General features: G+C 45.1%; 1 pseudogene; it reads right to left on the bottom strand.

Moving 5' to 3' along the window:
- Nucleotides 1-16,116: 16,116 nt before the first annotated feature.
- On the bottom strand, nt 16,117-17,826 carry LOC112630384 (annotated as a pseudogene).
- Nucleotides 17,827-21,150: the final 3,324 nt, after the last annotated feature.

The following is a 21,150-nucleotide window of genomic DNA, read 5'->3' as shown; positions in this document are numbered from 1 at the left end:
ATGAGACTGTTAACTTTACCAACATCTGAAGAGGTTCTTTAATTCAGGACCTTATATTAACATCAAAAGTGTTCTTTGGGGACAGGCATGGTGGCTCACGCGTGTAATTCCAGCACTTTAGGAGGCTGAGGTGGGCGGATCAACTGAGGTCAGGAGTTCGAGACCAGCCTGGCCAACATGGCCAAACCCTGTCTCTACTAAAAATACAAAAGTAAGGCGGGCTCGGCGGCGGGCACCTGTATCCAGCTACTCAGGTGGCTGAGGCAGGAGAATCCCTTGAACCCAGGAGGCAGAGGTTGCAGTGATCCAAGATCGAGCTATTGCACTCCAGCCTGGGCGACAAAGTGAGACTCCATCTGAAAAAAAAAGTGTTCTCTGAGAATGGCTGAACTACTCAATTAAGTGAGACTTCTGTTTTCTGAAACCACTGGCTTAAGCGTGAGTAAATATATCACAAACACCATGTTGTGTGACTTTGGCATTAAGCCCTAATTCATCCTGAGGCAGCTGTGGGGCACTGGACTGGGCATGTCAGGAGATGTCTTCATCTGTCACACCCGGAACCCTGTGGCTGCCCTGGTTCTTTTCTGGCTCTTTCTCTGCAGCTCCCTGATGATAGGTACCAGATGGATACCAACCACGGAAACACTAGGTCTCTCTCTGCAGTTGCTCAGAGCTCTGAAGAGTTGAGGTTCGCTCACTTTTGGAACTCCCCATTTCGTCTGCCTCACTGCACTGTCTGCATCTTTCTCATCTAATCTCTCTCAGAGCCGCCTCGAGCCAGGTGCTGGTGTCGGGGGGATGCAATAGGGATACTACTCAACTTTTGGATACTAGCACAGAGCAGCTTCCAGTTTGAATTGCACCTAAAAAATCCTCCTCCCCAAAGCAGGAGTTACAGACTCTGAGATTCATTCATTCATTCATTTTGGTCTTTTTTCCCTCATAGTAGATAAAGCAATCAAAACTGAGTTTGATCATATTATTTTTCTGCTCAAATAATAGCCAAAGTGCCACTGCCCTTAGAATGAACTGTAAGTCTGTATCTTGGCTTACTTACATGTAATTCTTTGGGTCTTTATCATGAGCTCTATGCCATGTGCAAGGCCAGTTTTAAGATATTTGGGATGGATAGGTGCAGCAAATAAGACCCCCCCGTGCCATGGGGGCTTGTGTTCTGGCCAGGGGAGATAGCAAATATAAACATGACATGGAAGTAAATTTTTTTTTTTTTTTTTTTTTTTTGAGACGGAGTCTCGCGCTGTGTCACCCAGGCTGGAGTGCAGTGGCGCGATCTCGGCTCACTGCAAGCTCCGCCTCCCAGGTTCACGCCATTCTCCTGCCTCAGCCTCCCGAGTAGCTGGGACTACAGGCGCCCGCCACCACGCCCGGCTAGTTTTTTGTATTTTTAGTAGAGACGGGGTTTCACCATGTTAGCCAGGATGGTCTCGATCTCCTGACCTCATGATCCACCCGCCTCGGCCTCCCAAAGTGCTGGGATTACAGGCTTGAGCCACCGCGCCCGGCCGGAAGTAAATTATAAAGATTGTTAAGTGATAAGCACTTGGAAGAAAGAAAAAGTAGTGCATGGGTCAGCCGCGGTGGCTCTTGCCTGTCATCCTAGCACTTGGGGAGGCCGAGGTGGGTGGATTGCTTGAGGTCAGGAGACCGGCCTGGCCAACATGGTGAAATGCCATCTCTACTAAAATACAAAAATTAGCTGGTCGTGGTGGCTACTGGGGAGGCTGAAGCAGAAGAATTGCTTGAACCCAGGAGGCGGAGGTTGCAATGAGCCAAGATCACACCACTGCACTCCAGCCTGGGCAACAGAGCGAGACGCCGTCTCAAAGTAAATAAATAAAATTAAATAAAAAGAAAAAGTAGTGCGTAGTGCATGGAGTGCAGGTGTGTGGTGGTGAGTTGTCCTTTCAATCAAGCCCCTAACTGCTTATCCCTGCCCCGTGGGCCTTCCTGTGCACTGACCACCAAGTGCTCTGCCTCAGCGCTTTTGTGCTTGTTCCTCTGCAGGGAGTGCCTCTCAGATGGATCCAATTTGTCACTTCAGTCAGTTGTCTCCTCAAACGTCATCTCCTCTGTGAAGACCTTCCTGCCCACTTAATCTAAAGTTCCCCCAGCAAACTCTAACTCCTTATCTTCCCGTTTTTCTTCATGATAATTAAATAGGGTTGTGTGATATTTGCATTGGTTATATATTTGTCCTCTCTCTCTGCCCACTAGAACATAAGCACCACAAAGTCAGGGATTTTGTGTGATATTTTTGCTTTTCTATCACCAACACCTAGTTTGTTTTTTTTTTTTTTTTTTTTTTTTTTTTTGAGGAGTGTCAGTCCGCCGCCCAGGCTGGAGTGCAATGGCATGATCTTGGCTCATTGCAACCTCAGCTTCCTGGGTTCAAACGATTCTCCTGCCTCAGCCTCTTGAGTAGCTGGGATTACAGGTGCCACCACCACGTCCAGCTAATTTTTGTATTTTTGTAGAGACGGGGTTTCACCATTTTGGCCAGGCTGATCTTGAACTCCTGACCTCAGGTAATCCATCAGCCTCGGCCTCCCAAAGTGTTGGGATTACAGGCGTCAGCCACTGCGCCTGGCCTCTTTTTACATTTTCTTGTACCTTTGTTAACACTGAGCCTCGTATTTATTTCATTCTTGGTTCTGAATTGCTGCTGCTGCTGGGAGTGGAGGTGGATGCTGATGGGACCAATAAGCCCTCACCCAGAAGCTTCCTCAATTATCAAATATTCTCTCAGGGGACTGCCCCAGGTGTTCTTTGTCTAATGCTAACCTTTCTGAGGCTCCATGTAGGTCTTTATAATATGAATCAAGGGCTCCAATTATGCTGACAGCAAATTGGTATGTTCTAACCTCAGCTTCAAAAGCTTCATTAGAATCACAATGGCTAATATCGATGGAGCACTTACCTTGTGACCGACTTCCTGCTAATCTCTTTCTGTGTTTCAAGCGTTTTCAGTCTCTCCCCTCTGAGGTGAATACTGTTATTAACCCCCATTTTACAGATGTGGGAGCTGAGGCTGAAGGTCACACAGCTGGTGCAAAGCCGAACCGAGATGGGAAAGCAGCTCACCCCACCCCAGAATGCTACCCTTCACTGCAGTGGACCGCTGCTCGGCTCCAGAAAGGTCCTCATTTTGGAAGATAGGTTTCTGTATTCCCACAGTCCAAGCCCCTTTCTCAGCCTCTACTGAGATGTTGGTGCCCGCAGGCAATATTCTTCTTTTCAGTTCTTGTTAAAAACTTGTCCCAAATCCCTGTCAGGTTTCTCTTGCTAAGAAGCTTCGGGGGGACAGCATGGAAACCTCAGACTTTCTTCCTCTTATCTCAAGGCCCAGAGAAGAACCAGCTGGAATCTATCTGTTCTGGGATTGCTTCCTCTAACCTGGGCCCACGGGGGTCCTGCTGGTCGCGTTAGAGGTGAGAGCACCTCACAAGCTGGAGGGTCCCTAAACCCCCTCTTTCTTTCACTTGTTTTATTGGGTGGCAGGACCTTCTCACTGTTTCTGCTCCCATAGAAAGTTCTACCCTCCAGTAATGTTACTAAATTATGCATCTGGTAGAGAGGATTTTGTCCTTTATCAGAACTCCTCTGTGGGGTGGGAATACAGGAGGGAAGCGGGCCTTGACCTCTCTTCCTAAAGGTTAGAGGGTCTGATCCAACACAAAGTAACATGCATTTGGACTTAGTTTTCATTTCAACAAAGAGGTGATGATTTTCCAAAGTGACATATAATCACTAACCTCCTAGTTGGATTGGAAAATGGATCTCTCCTTGCAGCTTCTAATGCTCAAACCACTTCATCACACTGTTGTCTTTGGGTAATTTCAATCAGACTATAGACTGTCTAGCAGAGGATCATGTCCCCAATAATATGGTGACTGGATAAAGGACAGGAGAGATGAAGGAGTTAGCTAAATCACATTCTGTTTCCTAAAATGTTTTCCAGAGTGATATTCTGTTTCCTAGGTTTGCATGTCTATGGGTAAGCTAGGGTGCTTGGTGACTCACATCTGCTTACACATTCGGATCTTTGTGAGGGAGTCCTACAATACTGAATTCAGCTAGGTATGTAAAAATCTGTATATTTAGCCAGCAGGATAACATTTGATTGAAACACTGCTTCAAGGACCGAAGACTTTCCCCTTGCCAGGGGGCTGAAGTACAACTTTCCCAAAAGATCTTGTTTGCTCCTAAGAAGAACCACATTACTGAACATTGAGCCTCAGTTGTCAATTTTATGGGTACTAGCAGAGAAGATATGTGATTCTTTGTTTTTCTTTGCCTATTGTGTGTGTAGACTGTGGTTGTAGAAGTTCAAAAACAGAACAGTTCTTTCAGTACTCCTCCAGCTGTGCATCCCATAGACCCACAGGGGAGAACTAAAGCTTGTACCAGTTTATGCTGTTGAAGGATTCAGATCTTCTTCCCTAGCCCTAATGCCTCTTCTTTCTTTCTTTTTTTTTTTTTTTGAGACCAAGTCTCATTCTGTCGCCCAGGCTGGAGTGCAGTGGCCCGATCTTGGCTCACTATAATCTCTGGCTCCTAGGTTCAAGTGATTCTTCTGCCTCAGCCTCCCGAGTAGCTGGGATTACAGGCGCACGCCACTGTACCCGGCTAATTTTTTGGATTTTTAGTAGCGACGGGGGTTTCATTATGTTGGCCAGGCCGGTCTTGAACTCCTGTCCTCAGGTAATCCGCTTGCCTCGGCCTCCCAAAGTGCTAGGATTATAGGGGTGAGCTACCACGCCTGACTGGTTTCTTCTTTCTTCTCTAGGTTTATTTAAGTATAATTGACAAAAATTATATATATTTGAGATTTACAATTTGATGTTTTGATATACATATACATTGTGCAATAATCACCACAATTATGCTAATTAATGTCTCATCACCTCACAGAGTTACCATTTGCTTTTTCTTTTCTTTCTTTCTTTCTTTCTTTTTTTTTTTTTTTTTTTTGAGATGGAGTCTCGCTCTGTCGCCCAGGCTGGAGTGCTGTGGCCGGGTCTCAGCTCACTGCAAGCTCCGCCTCCCGGGTTCCCGCCATTCTCCTGCCTCAGCCTCCCGAGTAGCTGGGACTACAGGCGCCCGCCACTTCGCCCGGCTAGTTTTTTGTATTTTTTTAGTAGAGACGGGGTTTCACCGTGTTAGCCAGGATGATCTCGATCTCCTGACCTCGTGATCCTCCCGTCTCGGCCTCCCAAAGTGCTGGGATTACAGGCTTGAGCCACCGCGCCCGGCCGATTCTTTTTTTTTTTTTTTGAAACGGAGTCTCGCTTTGTCGCCCAGGCTGGAGTGCAGTGGCACCATCTCGGCTCACTGCAAGCTCCGCCTCCTGGGTTCATGCCATTCTCCTGCCTCAGCCTCCAAGTAGCTAGGACTACAGGCGCCCACCACCACGCCCGGCTAATTTTTTGTATTTTTAGTAGAGACAGGGTTTCACCGTGTTAGCCAGGATGGTCTGGATCTCCTGACCTCGTGATCCGCCCGCCTCGGCCTCCCAAAGAGCTGGGATTACAGGCGTGAGACACCACGCCCATCCTCTTTTTTTTTTTTTTTTTTTTGAGATTGAGTTTCTCTCTTGTCGCCCAGGCTGACGTGTAATGGCACAATCTCAGCTAACCGCAATGTCCGCCTCCCGGGTTCAAGTGATTATCCTGCCACAGTGCCCTGAGTAGCTGGGATTACAGGCATCTGCCACCACACCACACAAACAAATAAACAAAAAACCCACCAAAAAATCCAACAGAATAATCCTTAATAAATGGGTCCCTTTTAACATGAAAAATTATTTATAGTAATTTTTGTATTTTTAGTAGGGATGGTGTTTCGTTACATTGGCCAGGCTGGTCTCGAACTTCTGACCTCCGGTGATCCGCCCACCTCAGCCTCCCAAAGTGTTGGGTTTACAGGCATGAGCCACTGTGCCCGGCCTGCTTTTTCTTTATTTGTGGTGAGAGCACTTAAGATCTACCCACTCAGTAAATTTCAAGTATACAATACAGCCCACTTCTATGCCAATGAAAATGAAACAGGAAAATGGTATTAGCGGTCATGGAACCTACAGAAGCTGGCAAGAAATTTCTGAGATGAATTGAGATCAGTCCAGTTTAAGAGAAGGGATAGGTTCTTTCCTGCTGAAATTAGCAGATGGTCTCGCAAGCGATGCACATTTTCTAGATCATATTGATGGCTACTGCTCTGTAGCCCATAGATTCTCAATAAAAGTTTATAATGGAAATGGACATAAAAAGCATTCCATGTAAAATTTAAAAAGCAGCTAATTTAATATGAAATGAAAATACTTTCAAACTAAAGAGAACATAAAACTTCTTTCAATAAATACATTAAATAATAAAATAGATAATTTCCAGTAACCATTAGGGAGCAATAATAAAAAAAAAAACTAAGATGAGGAAGGGAAACATTTGAGCTGAGTCATAGATGTTCTTTTAAGCACTATGGTGTGCAGATAATAAAACTGGACTTGACGGGCCAAATCAAGTATCACTAAATGCAATTGAGGATAAATGTTAAGTCCCTTGATTTGTCAGAAAAAAATCAGCTGCAGAAGTATGGCGCAGGGGCGGGGGGGGGAGGGTAGAAATATTAATAACTTGGCACTTAGGTGTCAAATAGGCTTTATCTGTGTCAGCTGTCAGTGGCTGATTAAAGATTGTGTTGAAAAGGAACCTGAGGCCGGGCGCGGTGGCTCAAGCCTGTAATTCCAGCACTTTGGGAGGCCGAGACGGGCGGATCACGAGGTCAGGAGATCGAGACCATCCCGGCTAACACGGTGAAACCCCGTCTCTACTAAAAAATACAAAAAAACTAGCCGGGTGAGGTGGCGGGCACCTGTAGTCCCAGCTACTTGGGAGGCTGAGGCAGGAGAATGGAGCTTACAGTGAGCTGAGATCCGGCCACTGCACTCCAGCCTGGGCGACAGAGCGAGACTCCGTCTCAAAAAAAAAAAAAAAAAAAAAAGGAACCTGAGAATACTTCTAACTTTCAGGTGTTAAAAGAAAAACCTAGGCCAGGTATGGTGGCTCATGCCTGTAATCCCAGCACTCTGGGAGGCCAAAGTGGGCAGGCAGATCACCTGAGGTCGGGAATTTGAGACCAGCCTGGCCAACATGGTGAAACCTCGTCTCTACTAAAAATACAAAAATTAGTTGCGTGTGGTGGCTTGTGCCTGTAATCTCAGATATTTGGGAGGCTGAGGCAGAAGAATCGCTTGAACCCAGGTGGCGGAGGTTGCAGTGAGCCAAGATAGCACCATTGCACTCCAGCTGCCTGGGTGACAGAGCAAGACTCCGTCAAGAAAAAAAAAAAAGGGAAAAACCTTAGACAAATTAAATTGAACAGAGTTTAACTGAGAAAGAACCGATATCAAGTTAGGCAGCCTCCTGAGCCAGAGTAGGCTCAGAAACTCCAGCACAGCCATATGGTGGATTTTATGGACAGAAAAAGGAAAATGCCATACATAAAATGGAAGTGAGATACAGATACAGCCAGATTGGTTACAGCTCAGTGTTTGCCTTATTTGAAAACAGTTTGAACAGCTGGAAGCCTGTGATTGGCCCAAACTCAGTGACTGGCACAAGAGTGTGTTATATAGTCTGTTTACACCTCAAGTGAGGTTACAGTTCACTATGTATGGAGAAACCTTCAAGCTGAACTTAAAATACACAAAGAGCCAGCTTTAGGCTAAACATGACTTAACACAGGGAACACTATGACACATTGAGCGGCATTGCTTGTCATAGATGGTTGGTGGTACATATATAGTAAATATCAATTCATGAAATCATCTATGCATTTTAGTAGATGGCAAGTTCTGAATGTGTCAGGAGTGTAATGTGACTGCCTCACATCATTATACTATGTTAGAGGAAGTATAGTGTCAGGAAGAAAAGAGGCCATGCATCGCAGGAATCCTGTGCTCAGTAGTGGGTACTGCAGTTTTTGGAAGGACATTGATGAGCTCATTAGAGTGTGTTGGAGATGGGCATCCAGGGTGGCGAAGAGATTGAAAACCATGCCAAATGAAGAAGGAAAGTGTCAGGGATAGTTTGGATGTGAATGGAATTAAGGCAGCACTTACGGCCCAGATACATAACTATTATGTGAAAGAAGAATTAGGTTGAACTCAGAGGATAGAAATGAGACCAATGAGTTGAAGTTGTAAGGAGGCAGATTTCCACTTAACACAAGGAAGGATTCCTTAACGATTCAACTGTTTTGAAAATGGAATGTAGGGCTGGGTGCGGTGGCTCACGCCAGTAATCCCAACACTTTGGGAGGCCAAGGCTGGAGGACTGCTTTAGCTCAGGAGTTCGAAACCAGCCTGGACAACATGGCAAAATCCCGTTTCTATAAAAAATACAAAAAGTAGTTGGACATGGTGGTGTGTGCCTGTAGTCCCAGCTACTTGGGAGGCTGAGAAGGGAGGACCACATGAGCCTGGAGAGGCCGAGGCTGCAGGGAGCTGAGATCACACCACTGCACTGCAGCTTGGTCGACAGAGTAAGACCATCTGAAAACAAACAAAAAACCCACAAAAAAACCAACAGAATAATCCTTAATAAACGGATCACTTCTAACATGAAAAATGATTTATAGCAATGTATTTACCCTTGACTTTGGCACCATTTTATTTTATTGTTTGAGACAGGGTTTCACTGTGTCACCCAGGCTGGAGTGCACTGGTGAGGTCTCAGCTCACTGCAACCTCTGTCTCCCAGGATCAAGTGATCCTCCCACATCAGCCTCTACAGTAGCTAGTACTATAGGTGCATGCCATCATGCCCAGCTAATTTTTTTTTGAGATGGAGTCTCGCTCTGTTGTCCAGGCTGGAGTGCAGTGGCACCATCTCGGCTCACTGCAAGCTCTGCCTTCCGGGTTCACACCATTCTCCTGTTTTAGCCTCCTGAGTAGCTGGGACTACAGGCGCCTGCCACCATGCCTGGCTAATTTCTTGTATTTTTGGTAGAGACAGGGTTTCACCATGTTAGCCAGGATGGTCTCCATTACTTTTTGTATGTTTTAGTAGAGATGGGGTTTTGCCATGTCATCCAGGCTGGCATTGAACTCCAGGGCTCAAGTGATATACTCGCCTTGGCCTCCAAAGTGCTGGGATTGCAAGCATGAGCCACATGCCCAGCCTTGTCACCATTTTTTATTTTTTATTTTATTTTTTTGAGACAGAGTCTTGCTGTGTTGCCCAGGCTGGAGTACAGCGGTGTGATCTTGGCTCACTGTAATCTCCGCCTCCCAGGTTCAAATGATCCTCCTGCCTCATCCTCCCGAGTAGCTGGGATTACAGGGACATCCCATCTCATCTGGCTAATTGTTGTATTTTAGTAGAGACGGGATTTTTCCATGTTTGCCAGGCTGGTCTCGAACTCTTGAGCCCAGGTGATCTGCCTGCCTTGGCCTCCTAAAATGCTGGGATTACAGGCATGAGCCACTGCGCGTGGCTCTTGTCAACATTTTAATCAAAGACTTGGATGAGTATAAATAAAGTCTACTTATCAAATTTGTAAATAACATGAAGTTGCAGGGGGCTGTAAATATATGGCATCATAATTCGAAAAGATCAGATCATATTGCCTGGCTAGAATGGCAGGTGAGATCTAAGAAATAGAAATGTAAAGGAAATTGGAAATAAGTATAAGGTTCTATGATGGAATCTGAAAACCCAACTGGACAAATTTGCATGAGAAAGTCTCACAGACTGGCAGCTAATTTGAATAATTTGGAGCAGCACGATCTGATGGAAAAAGAATACAAGCCATTATAAATTTTGCAATTTCTAGTAGATTCCTTAAAAAAAGAAGAAAAGAAGCAGATGAAATTAATTATAAAAATATATTTTTACTGAACTAAATATATCCAAAATATATTGATTACACGTTCAACATGTAATCAATATAAAATTATTGATATATTTACATTTTTATGTAAGGTCTTTGAAATCCAGTGTATATTTTGTATGTACAACATATCTCCATTCAAAAGCTAAATTTAAGGTTGGGGTCAGTGGCTCATGCCTGTAATCCCAGCACTTTGGGAGACCGAGACAGGCGGATTGCTTGATCTCAGGAGTCCAAGACCAGCCTGGGCAATAGGGTAAGATGGTGTCTCAAAAAAAATACAACCACACACGCACACACAAAGAGGCACTTTGGTGTCACACGGCTGTTTGGCCTTAGAAAGTGGCCCTTGTAATCCCAGCACTTTGGGAGGCCGAGACGGGCGGATCATGAGGTCAGGAGATCGAGACCATCCTGGCTAACACAGTGAAACCCCGTCTCTACTAAAAATACAAAAAATTAGCCGGGCGTGGTGGCGGCGCCTGTAGTCCCAGCTGCTCGGGAGGCTGAGGCAGGAGAATGGCGGGAACCCGGGAGGCGGAGCTTGCAGTGAGCCGAGATCGCGCCACTGCACTCCAGCCTGGGCGACAGAGCGAGACTCCGCCTCAAAAAAAAAAAAAAAAAAAAAAAAAAAAAAAAAAAAAAAGAAAGTGGCCCTTGGAGCAGGGGTGAGGCTTACCAGCTACTTGGGAGGCTAAGGTAGAAGGATTGTTTGAACTCAGTGAGTTTGAGGCTGCTCTGCGCAAGATAGCCAGATTCTATGTCTAAAAAAAAAATAAAAATAAAAATAAAAGATTTTCAGCTGGATGTGGTGGCTTATGCTAATCCCAGCACTTTTGGAGGCTGAGGCTGGAGGATCACTTGAGGCCAGGAGTTTGAGACTAGCATAGGTGACAGAGTGAGACTCTCTCTCTCTCTCTCTCTCTTCTCTCTTTTTGTTTTTGAGATAGGTTCTCACTCTGTTGCCGAGGCAGGAGTGCAGTAATTTAGCCTCAGCTCACTATAACCTCTGCCTTCCAGGCACAGGTGATCCTTCCAACTCAGCCTTGCAAGTAGCTGGGACTATAGGTGTCTGCCACCATGCTTGGCTAATCAAAAAAATATTTTTTTTGTTTTTGTTTTTGTAGAGGTGGGGTTTAGCCATGTGTTTAGGTTAGTCTCATGCAATTCATCTACCTTGGCCTCCCAAAGTGCTAGGATTACAGGCTTGAGCCACCGTGCCTGGCCTCTTTTTTTTTTTTTTTAAAATTATTATTATTATTTTTTTATCTTCTCCACAGATAAAGAAGAGACCTTGTCTCTGATATATATATTTAAGAATTGAATTGAGTCTGTTTTTTATATTTGAATGATATAAAACTAAAAATTTGGCTGGGCGTGGTGGCTCACGCCTGTAATCCCAGCACTTTGGAGGCCGAGGTGGGTGGATCACCCAAGGTCAACAGTTCGAGACCAGCTCGGCCAACATGGTGAAACCCCGTCTCTACTAAAAATACAAAAAAATTTAGCCGGGTGTAGTGGTGCACTTCTGTAATCCCAGCTACTCGGGAGGCTGAGGCAGGAGAATCCCCTGAACCCGGGAGGCAGAGGTTGCAGTGAGCCGAGATTGCGCTACTGCACTCCAGCCTGGGCAACAAGAGTGAAACTCCATTTCCCTTCGAAAACAAAACAAAACAAAACCCTAAAAATTCAATTTCTCAGTTGCATTGGCCATATTGTCAGTGCCCAATAATCACATGTGATTGGTGACTACGTATTGGATCATGTAGCTGAAGCGGTTTTAGTTGGTTTGAGTTGTTTAGGAGTTTATTAATAATGTGAAATAAAAGTACAGTATTTTGAACAAGGAAGTTGACGGTTCCGTTCTACTCCACTTTAGTTAAACTTTACCTGAAGCGTTTCACTCACTTCTAGGTAGTAGAGTTTAAAGGGACAAAGACAAACTGGGTGTGTGTGTGCTTAAGTGTGTGAATATAGAAAGTAGACCTTGGAGCAGGGGTGAGGCTTACCTGAGGGTGTAGGATTAGGGCCAAGGCTTGGAAGCCCACAGAGTATGGGTTGTTGTGTGATGTAATGGACTGATGACTCCTGGAGGACCACGACTTTCTGGGAGAGATATGGCAGAAAATTTCCAAGAGTGGAATGGCTTTTTGAGCTGGATTCCCCTTATAGTCCCTTTCAACTCTGATTTCACAGATTCTTTCCTTTTACTAAGGGACCATTCAGGATTCCTTCTGGGGGAGAACAAAGCAAAATTTATGAGTTAGAAGGGACTTTATTATTATTGTTAGATTCTTGCTCTGTCACCCAGGCTGGAGTGCAGTGGTGCAATCTTGGCTCACTGCAGCCTCCTCAACCCAGGTTCAAGCAATTCTCATGCCTCAGCCTCCTGAGTAGCTGGGATTACAGGTGCACGCCACTATGCCTGGCTAATTTTTTTGCATTTTTACCAGAGATGGGGTTTTTACACTGCCCTGGCCTCGGCCTCCCAAAGTGCTGGGATTACAGGCGTGAGCCATCGTGCCTGGCCTCATCCTTCTTATTTTCTAGATGAGAAAGCAGGGACCCTAAGAGGTGAGAGCCTGCTCAAGGTCACATGGCTGTTTGGCCTTAGAGAGGTGCCTGGGAGCTGGCACTTCTCCTGCGGTGGCATGGGTTAGGTCCGCTCCAGATGGATACAAGCATTGTTAAAGGGAGGATTTTCAGATGAAGGCACAGGGAGTGAGGCTATATTCTTTCTCTCTTACTTAGAATAAAAGGAGTCATTATGTAAGATGCATCTGTGTCTAGTATGATTCCTGAAAGGTCAACGTGTTCTTTCAGTTGAAACCAGTACGTGGGTGCCACCTACAGGATTTGTAGAAAACAGATGCTCAGCATTTTCCTATCATACGCTTGACTTTCAGCACAAAGGTATTAGACATTCATTTAAGGCCATCTGAACTTACTATTATTAATATTCAAAGGGGGCTGATAACTAGTGGTTTTGCTGAGGAAAAATGTGTAGCCTAAGAGACCTAGGAGTGACAGAGAAGGCTGTGTTCCTCTGGGATGTGATATCAGGACCATCTTTTCTTTTTTTTTGAGACGGAGTTTTGCTCTTGTTGCCCAGGTGGGAGTGCAATCGTGTGATCTCCGGCTCACTGAAATCTCCCGCTCACTGCAACCTCCGCCTCCTGCGTTCAAGTGATTCTCCTGCCTCAGCCTCCAGAGCAGCTGGGATTACAGGCCACCACACGCAGCTAATTTTGTATTTTTAGTAGAGACGGGGTTTCTCCACGTTGGTAAGAGTGGTCTCAAACTCCCAACCTCAGGTGATCCGCCCGCTTCGGCCTCCCAAAGTGCTGGGATTACAGGTGTGAGCCACCACGCCCAGCTGGACCATCTTAACAAAACCTCTTCCCTTCTTCCCTATAATGCCCATCATTTACCAAGGCTTTGCTCCTTTGGCTTTTAATTTCTTCTTTAAAACACTGTCATTTAGTGAAATACAATTACTAGGAAGTATTTCACTTGAGAGAGACAGAATGGGATGGGCACAGTGGCTCACGCCTGTAATCCCAGCTCCTTGGGAGGCTGAGGCAGGTGGATCACTTGAGGTCAGGAGTTTGAGACCAGCATGACTAACATGGTGAAACCCTGTCTTAACTAAAAATACAAAAATTAGCTGGGCGTGGTAATGCATGCTTGTAGTACCCAGCTACTTGGGAGGCTAAGGCTGGAGAATCACTTGAACCCAGGAGTCAGAGGTTGCAGTAAACTGAGATGGTGCCACTATACCCCAGCCTGGACAACACAGCAAGACTATCAAAAAAAAAAAAAAAAAAAGAGAGAGAGAGACAGAATGGAGTTATGAGAACAGTGCAGAGTTTTGACTTCAGTACAGATATAGGTCCAAATCCTGATGATGATGACATTTAATACATGACCACTGCCCTCAGTGTCTTCATCTGCAATGAGACACTAACACTGTTTACCTTGTAGGGTAGTACTGAGGACTGAAGACACACAAGGTTCTAGTGTCAAGTCTGGAAGTGCTGTAAGGCTAGCGGTAATGATTTTCATAGGGTTTCACCTCTGAGAGGAATTGATGCCTCTAATCATGGGGCATCTGTAGGTGCCTGAAACCTCTCCTGGAATACCGACCGGGCTTGGGAGCAGCATGGCAAGCACTGAACCTCAAACGTTTCTTCATTATTCTGTTTCATGTGAGCTTTCCTTGTCTGCTGTAACCTATTTGTGCCTCTCTGATGGTGTTGGCCACATTCTGGCTTGTAGAATATGATAATTTGTGTATGTCTAATCTCCACTTTTAGATCATAAATTCACGATAGACAGAGACTGGATTCACACCTTTCAAATCTCCCCAGCATCTAGCATCTCCCTTGCCTATAAAAGGCACTTAAAATGAACTTATTTATTTATTTATTTATTTATTTATTTATTTATTTATTTATTTAGAGACAGAGTCTTGATCTGTCGCCCAGGCTGGAGTGCAGTGCCCTGATCTTGCCTCACTGCAAACTTCACCTCCTGGGTTCAAGCGATTCTCCTGTCTCAGCCTCTCGAGTAGCTGGAATTACGGACACGCACCACACACCCATCTAATTTTTATATTTTTAGTAGAGATGGGGTTTCACCATGTTGGCAGGCTGGTCTTAAACTCCTGACCTCAGGTGATCTGCCCGATTCGGCCTCCCAAAGTGTTGGGATTACAGGTGTGAGCCACCATGCCTGGCCTTAAAATGAGCTTATTAAGTGAATGCCTGAAGTCTGGAAAGATGGTATAATGGGACATATTGGGGAAAAAGTATTATTTTATTTATTTATTTATTTATTTATTTATTTATTTATTTATTTTTGAGACTGAGCCTCGCTCTGTCACCCAGGCTGGAATGCAGGGGCTTAATCTCGGCTCACTGCAAGCTCTGCCTCCCAGGTTCACTCCATTCTCCCGCCTCAGCCTCCCGAGTAGCTGGGACTACAGGCACCTGCCACCATGTCTGGCTAATTTTTTGTATTTTTAGTAGAGATGGGGTTTCACCGTGTTAGCCCGGATGGTTTCGATCTCCTGACCTCGTGATCCGCCAGCCTCGGCCTCCCAAAGTGCTGGGATTACAGGCATGAGTCACCGCACCTGGCAAAAATTATTTATAAAATAATTCTTTTCAAAAAATTTTATGTATACATATTTAATTAAAATAGAATAGGCATAAACCAAAAAGAAGAAAAAAATCGGAATAAAGTGTCACTACCATTTTGTTTGCAAAAGGAATCAGGAAATGAAACAAATTACCAGAAAAATATTCTAAGTTCATCCCAAAGTAGCTAGGTTACATAATCTTAAGAGTCAAATGCCAAAATTAAGTATTATACCACTTAATATACAAATGACCAAAAGGGGAATCAAAAGTTTATCCTGGTTTAGGGTAATAATTTTTACATTAAATATATAGCGAAGTAGTACTGGCAACTTTTTTTTTTGTTTTTTTGAGACGGAGTCTCACTCTGTTGCCCAGGCTGGAGTTCAGTGATGTGATCTTGGCTCACTGCAACCTCCACATTCTGAGTTCAAGTGATTCTCCTGCCTCAACCTCCCGAGTAGCTGGGATTACAGGCACGCAGCACCACACCTGGCTAATTTTTGTATTTTTAGTACAGATGAGGTTACACCATGTTGGCCAGGCTGGTCTCGAACTCCTGACCTCAGGTGATCCCCCTGCTTCGGCCTCCCAAAATGCTGGGATTACAGGCATGAGCCACTGCACCCGGCCTCAAAGGCAATCATTCTAAATGTACTATGGTAGCATGTTAAAAATGGAAATATATTATAGAACTAAGGTAATATGAACAGCACTACTCATTACCTAGGAGAAAGGTGACTGGTTCTCACGCAAAGCTAAGCCTGTATCAGTCATCCTAATCACAATGATTTATAAAAGCATCAGGTTTCCAGTAGAGAAACTATTTTAGGACTGTCAGTAATCTCTTGAAAATTTCACGTCTATTAAACCAGGATAAGGCTACAACTATTTTGAAATCTGAACAAGGTATCAGATGAAACAGTAAGATTCCCAGCCATAATGTAAGATAGAAAGGTCCTCATGCAGCATATGCTTGCTGGCTCCAGGAAAGCTTCATGTGCATAATACAGAAGTTGCCAAACAAGGAAACTGGAGCTACATTTCCATGGTGCCATGAATTTTAAACCTCAGAAATGGTGTGATGCATTAGGCTTTTCGTAATGCTTGGTGCCATCCGCTTAATAATATGTTCATGGCCCGGTGCGGTGGCTTATGCCTGTAATCACAGCACTTTGGGAGGCTGAGGTGGGCAGATCATGAGGTCAGGAGTTCGAGAGCAGCCTAGGCAATATGGCGAAACCCCGTTTCTACCAAAAATACAAAAATTAGTCGGTTGTGGTGGCAGGTGCCTGTAATCTCAGCTACTTGGTGGGCTGAGGCAGAAGAATCGCTTGGACCCGGGAGACGGCGGTTGCAGTGAGCCAAGATTGCACCATTGTACTCCAGCCTGGGTGACAGAGTGGGGCTCTGCCAATAAATAAATAAATAAATAAATAAATAAATAGTTCAAAGATAAAAGGAGGCATGACTGTAGTAGTAACTACAGTCTCATATGTTGACCGTATGTCTGCAGTTTGAGAATTCTTCAATCCAATGACATTCTGTCCGTTGATTTCACAGATGTTATGTTCTGTGAGAAGACCATTTCTAGCTGCAGAGCTATTTTTCACTGTGGATGTTAATTTTCCTTTTTTTTTTCTTTTTTTTTTTGAGACGGAGTCTTGCTCTTTTCATCCAGGCAGGAGTGCAATGGTGAGATCTTGGCTCACTGCAACCTCCACCTCTCAGGTTCAAGCGATTCTCCTGCCTCAGCCTCCCAAGTAGCCAGGCGCCCGCCACCATGCTCAGCTAATTTTTTTTTTTTTTTGAGACGCAGTCTCACTCTGTTGCCCAGGCTGGAGTGCAGTGCAGTGGCCTGATCTCCAGTCACTGCAAACTCCGCCTTCCGGGTTTAAGCGATTCTCCTGCCTCAGCCTCCTGAGTAGCTGAGATTACAGGCTCCCGCCACCATGCCCGGCTAATTTTTGTATTTTTAGTAGAGACGGGGGTTTCACCATGTTGGTCAGGCTGGTCTTGAACTCCTGACCTCGTGATCCACCCGCCTTGGCCTCCCAAAGTGCTGGGATTACAGGCGTGAGCAACCGCGCCCAGCCTATTTTTCCGTTTTTAATGTAAAACCAACATGTCCAGTGCTATCCTTATGCATGGTAATCTTCCGTTCAAAGGGCCTGTCACGAATTGTCATGTGGGTAATCTTCTCTCCAAAAGCCTGTTTGAGCACCTTGTGCGCTTTATTAGAGCTCCACCCTGCAGTTTTCACCACTGATCTGGAATACTTGGTCCCCAAATCTCAGACCAACCAATGAGGCTGGAGAATTAGCCTGGATTAGCTGAACAAATATATCATTATCTATTGATTTGAGCCGGAGTCCAATTTTTCCATCTTGATCCTTACACAGAATGACTTCGCGAATCCCTTGCTTAATTTCTGCTCTCCGAATTCCAGCATCATTATCAGTTACAGGAACCACCATACACATCATACCGGAAGGTCTTGCTACCAACTGCCTCTGAATTGATACACCAGAAACCACGGCCACATTTGCACGTATTTCTTCTTCATTTCAACTCAGACCCATCCATGTATTGAAAGAGCTCCGGATATAGTTTGGGATAGATTTCCATCTTGAGAGAGAGGAGCAGCAGCTTCTGACAAAATTGCTGGGTTGGCAGGGTTTGCAGAAAAAGCAGTTTGAGCCTGAATTACATTGTCTACCTTCAAGTCTTCAAGAGATGGATAGAGGGACATTTTTGCAGGATTCTTGTAGCCCACAAGGACCCGCTCGCCGCCGCCGCCTCCTCCAGTCACTGGCACCGACTTCTGAGGCCCGAGGGTTAGAGAGCGGCGCGCGCCCGAGGACCGTTCCCGAGGCGCGTCACGGCGCCGCCTAAAAGAATTCTTCATAGCTGGAAATATTTTACGTATTTTTGGTAACTGTTCTAAGGGGTGGCTTCTTGGGAAGGGCTGTTGAAGCTGCAAGGATTTCTCTGGGCAATTGCACGCCATCTCCTTCTATGTAAGCATAACTTTGAATTCCTTCGGGCTTCCATTCAGAATGTTGTCCCAAGTCCCTGTATACCAGTTTTGGAGCTAGCCAGGCAACCAAGCTAAACCTCCGGATTTTCCCCAGGAGTGGCTGACTCTGCTGTTATTTCTACCTATACCAGAGCGCCCTCTGCTGGGCATACCCAGAAGTAATTCTCAACGCTCCATGTTTGGAATTGGCCCTCTCTCCCTCACTCGCCAGGAAAGATGACCCCTTTTCCTAGAGTGGGAGAAAGGCGAGTATTTCACTTCCTCTTATTTTCCCTCATCCCTCATCCCTCATCTCTCTCTTCCACCAAGACGGAGCTCTTCCCATGAAGCGAACATTTCTGTTCGTGAGGTGGCTCTGAGCACGGGTGAGACGCTCAGTTTTGTCCTGTTGCTGAGCCCAGCTCCCAGGTGACCTTGCTCAGGGTGAAGTGACACCGTGCGGACCATTGGGCCCTTTGGAAGGGCACCTAGAAACTCTAACTTATTTGCATTGGGATGGAATCGTTACGAAGAATGAGGGTAGAGCCCAGAATGTACAGAATGTACTGAAACTACCTTTCAGCTTTTTAGCAGCCAGCCCGAGGAGGACGGTGCGGTCAGACAGGACAGTGTGGCAAAGAACAGTGACAGTCCCTCAGCATGTGTTGTTGAACAGCAAAGCTGTCCTAATGTGCACTGAGACGTCAGGTTCACTCATTAGCAAGAGTTTCATATCACATCCTGGCTTTACAGTGGTTGTGAGTTAAACAATTGACATATCTCTTTTGAACAATTGAACAGGCAAAGATCAAACCTGCAAATGCCAAGACTCTAGGGTTCATGGTGTGTATCTAAAAATAAACTGGTTGCTAAGGGGAAGTACAACTACTCCTGGGTGTGAAACCAAAGATAATTTCTACTGTCTAGTAGAAGACATCTTTTTGTGCAGTGACCAACATCCTCTACAGCATTCTTATGATAAATATGAATGCCATGTGGTTCTTTTAACATTTCCTTGTTGTAGACTGAAATCTTGCTACCAAAGTGTAATTCACTAGAAAGAATTTGAGGGTGAGGCAGGGCTGTGTTTGGTATAAAAAGAATGGAGTCCAAAACACACATCAGGAGGAGGGCTATTCTGGCAAGGTGGTAAGTCACTGGATGTTTGCCTGGGTACATTTTCTTCCACAGTGAACCTTCCAAGCTGATTGAGGACACTATTTTCAGCAATGGATTATCCTCTTTCCTAGTTGCTAAATGATCATTTTTATTTCTTAATACTCAGCAAAGACCCACTCCATCCCAATTCATGAACACAGTATCTTTCTGACCTTGAGTAGAAAATTAGGTTATTTAAAACAAAATGTAGAATGCTGAAAAATTTGTGGTCTTGCAGTGAATGCAGAAGACTCATTAGTCAATGGTTTAATAACTCGAAGCTATTATGTAGCATCACTTCTTAATCAGTTTTCATAATCAGATTGATTATATATCATATAATGGTGTATAAAACACATAGAAGGTCATGTTGATTTAACCCAGACAAGATAATTTGTCCAGGCTCATCTTTTCAAAAAGAATCTGTGACAGGACCGGGCACGGTGGCTTATGCCTGTAAGCCCAGCGCTTTGGGAGGCTGAGGCGGGTGAATCACGAGGTCAAGAGATCGAGACCACCCTGGCCAGTATGGTGAAATCCTGTCTTTACTAAAAATACAAAAATTATCTGGGTGTGGTGGTGCATGCCAGTAGTCTCAGATACTTGGGAGGTTGAGGCAGGAGAATCGCTTGAACCCGAGAGGTGGAGGTTGCAGTGAGCCGAGACTGTGCCACTGCACTCCAGCCTGGCAACAGAGCAAGACTGTCTCAAAAAAAAAAAAAAAAAAAAAATCAGTGATGGAATTTCACTATGTTGCCCAGGCTGGGCTCTAACTCCTGGGCTCAAGCAATACTTCATCTTAGCTTCTGGAGTAGCTGGGACTATAGGCATCAGCCACCTTGCCTGGCAGCAGTAATAATTCTTTTCTCTTTAACAGTGAAGGAAAGGCTGGGTGTGGTGGTTCAAGCCTGTAATCCTAGCACTTTGGGAGGCTGAAGCGGGAGGATTGCTTGAGCCCCAGAGTTCAACACCAGCCTGGGCAACATGGTGAAACTCCCTCTACAAAATTAGCCAGGCATGGTGGTACGTGCCTATAGCATGGTGGTGCACACCTGTAGGCCCAGCTACTCAGGAGGCTGAGGTGAGAGACTCACTTGAGCCCAAGAGGTAGAGGTTTCAGTGAGCTGAGATCCCACAACTGCACATCAACCTGCGTGACAGGGTGATGCCCTCATCTCAAAAGAAAAAAAAAAAAAAGTGAACCAAAAAAATAGGTGATCAATATGTTTGCCTTAATTTGTGTATTTGTTCTTGTGGAGCTTTTACATGTCTGAATTGAGGCTGGGTTTTAAGTGGACGGTCCTGCATCTGCTTGTGGCTCGCATGGGCAATGTTGCACAGAGGAACCACATTAGCGTGTGGGCCTTGACATGGAAGACAGGCCCACCAGAGGATTTCCAGGTAACATAGACCAAGCCCTCTCAGGAGGGAGGTTTGAGAGGGTAGTGGGGGCAACATCATTACTAAGAGGTGGGAATTAATTCTGGGGGAGAGAAGGGACAAAAAATCACAGATATTTATTTCAACAGCTATTACAATGGTTTGTGGCTTCCGAAGAGCCACAATACATACAGAGATACATGGTATATCCATAGTATTAAAATTTCATGGTGAGGCGTGATTAGGAAAAAATGTCCGCTGGTATGGAAAGGGGCATTGATATGCTGGGACAGCTCTTGAGGTGTGTTAGAGGCCACGTGGTGATGATGAAGACGATCAGGGTGATGTCACACCTTTGTTGAGGGTGTATTTATTGTATGCTAGGCCTGTGTAAGCACCACATGTACATGATGTCATTTCATATTCAAAAGACCAAGTACAGAAGGTGAGATTTGCAGAAGTTGGGTAAGTTGTCCAGGGGAGGTGGTAATGTTTAGTGTTTGAGCACTCAGGCTGAGGCATGAGAACAGTCCTCTGACG

Source organism: Theropithecus gelada, chromosome 8 (genome assembly GCF_003255815.1).
Source record: "Theropithecus gelada isolate Dixy chromosome 8, Tgel_1.0, whole genome shotgun sequence".
NCBI classification, from domain to species: domain Eukaryota; kingdom Metazoa; phylum Chordata; class Mammalia; order Primates; family Cercopithecidae; genus Theropithecus; species Theropithecus gelada.
This window is presented reverse-complemented; position numbering and strand designations above follow the sequence as displayed.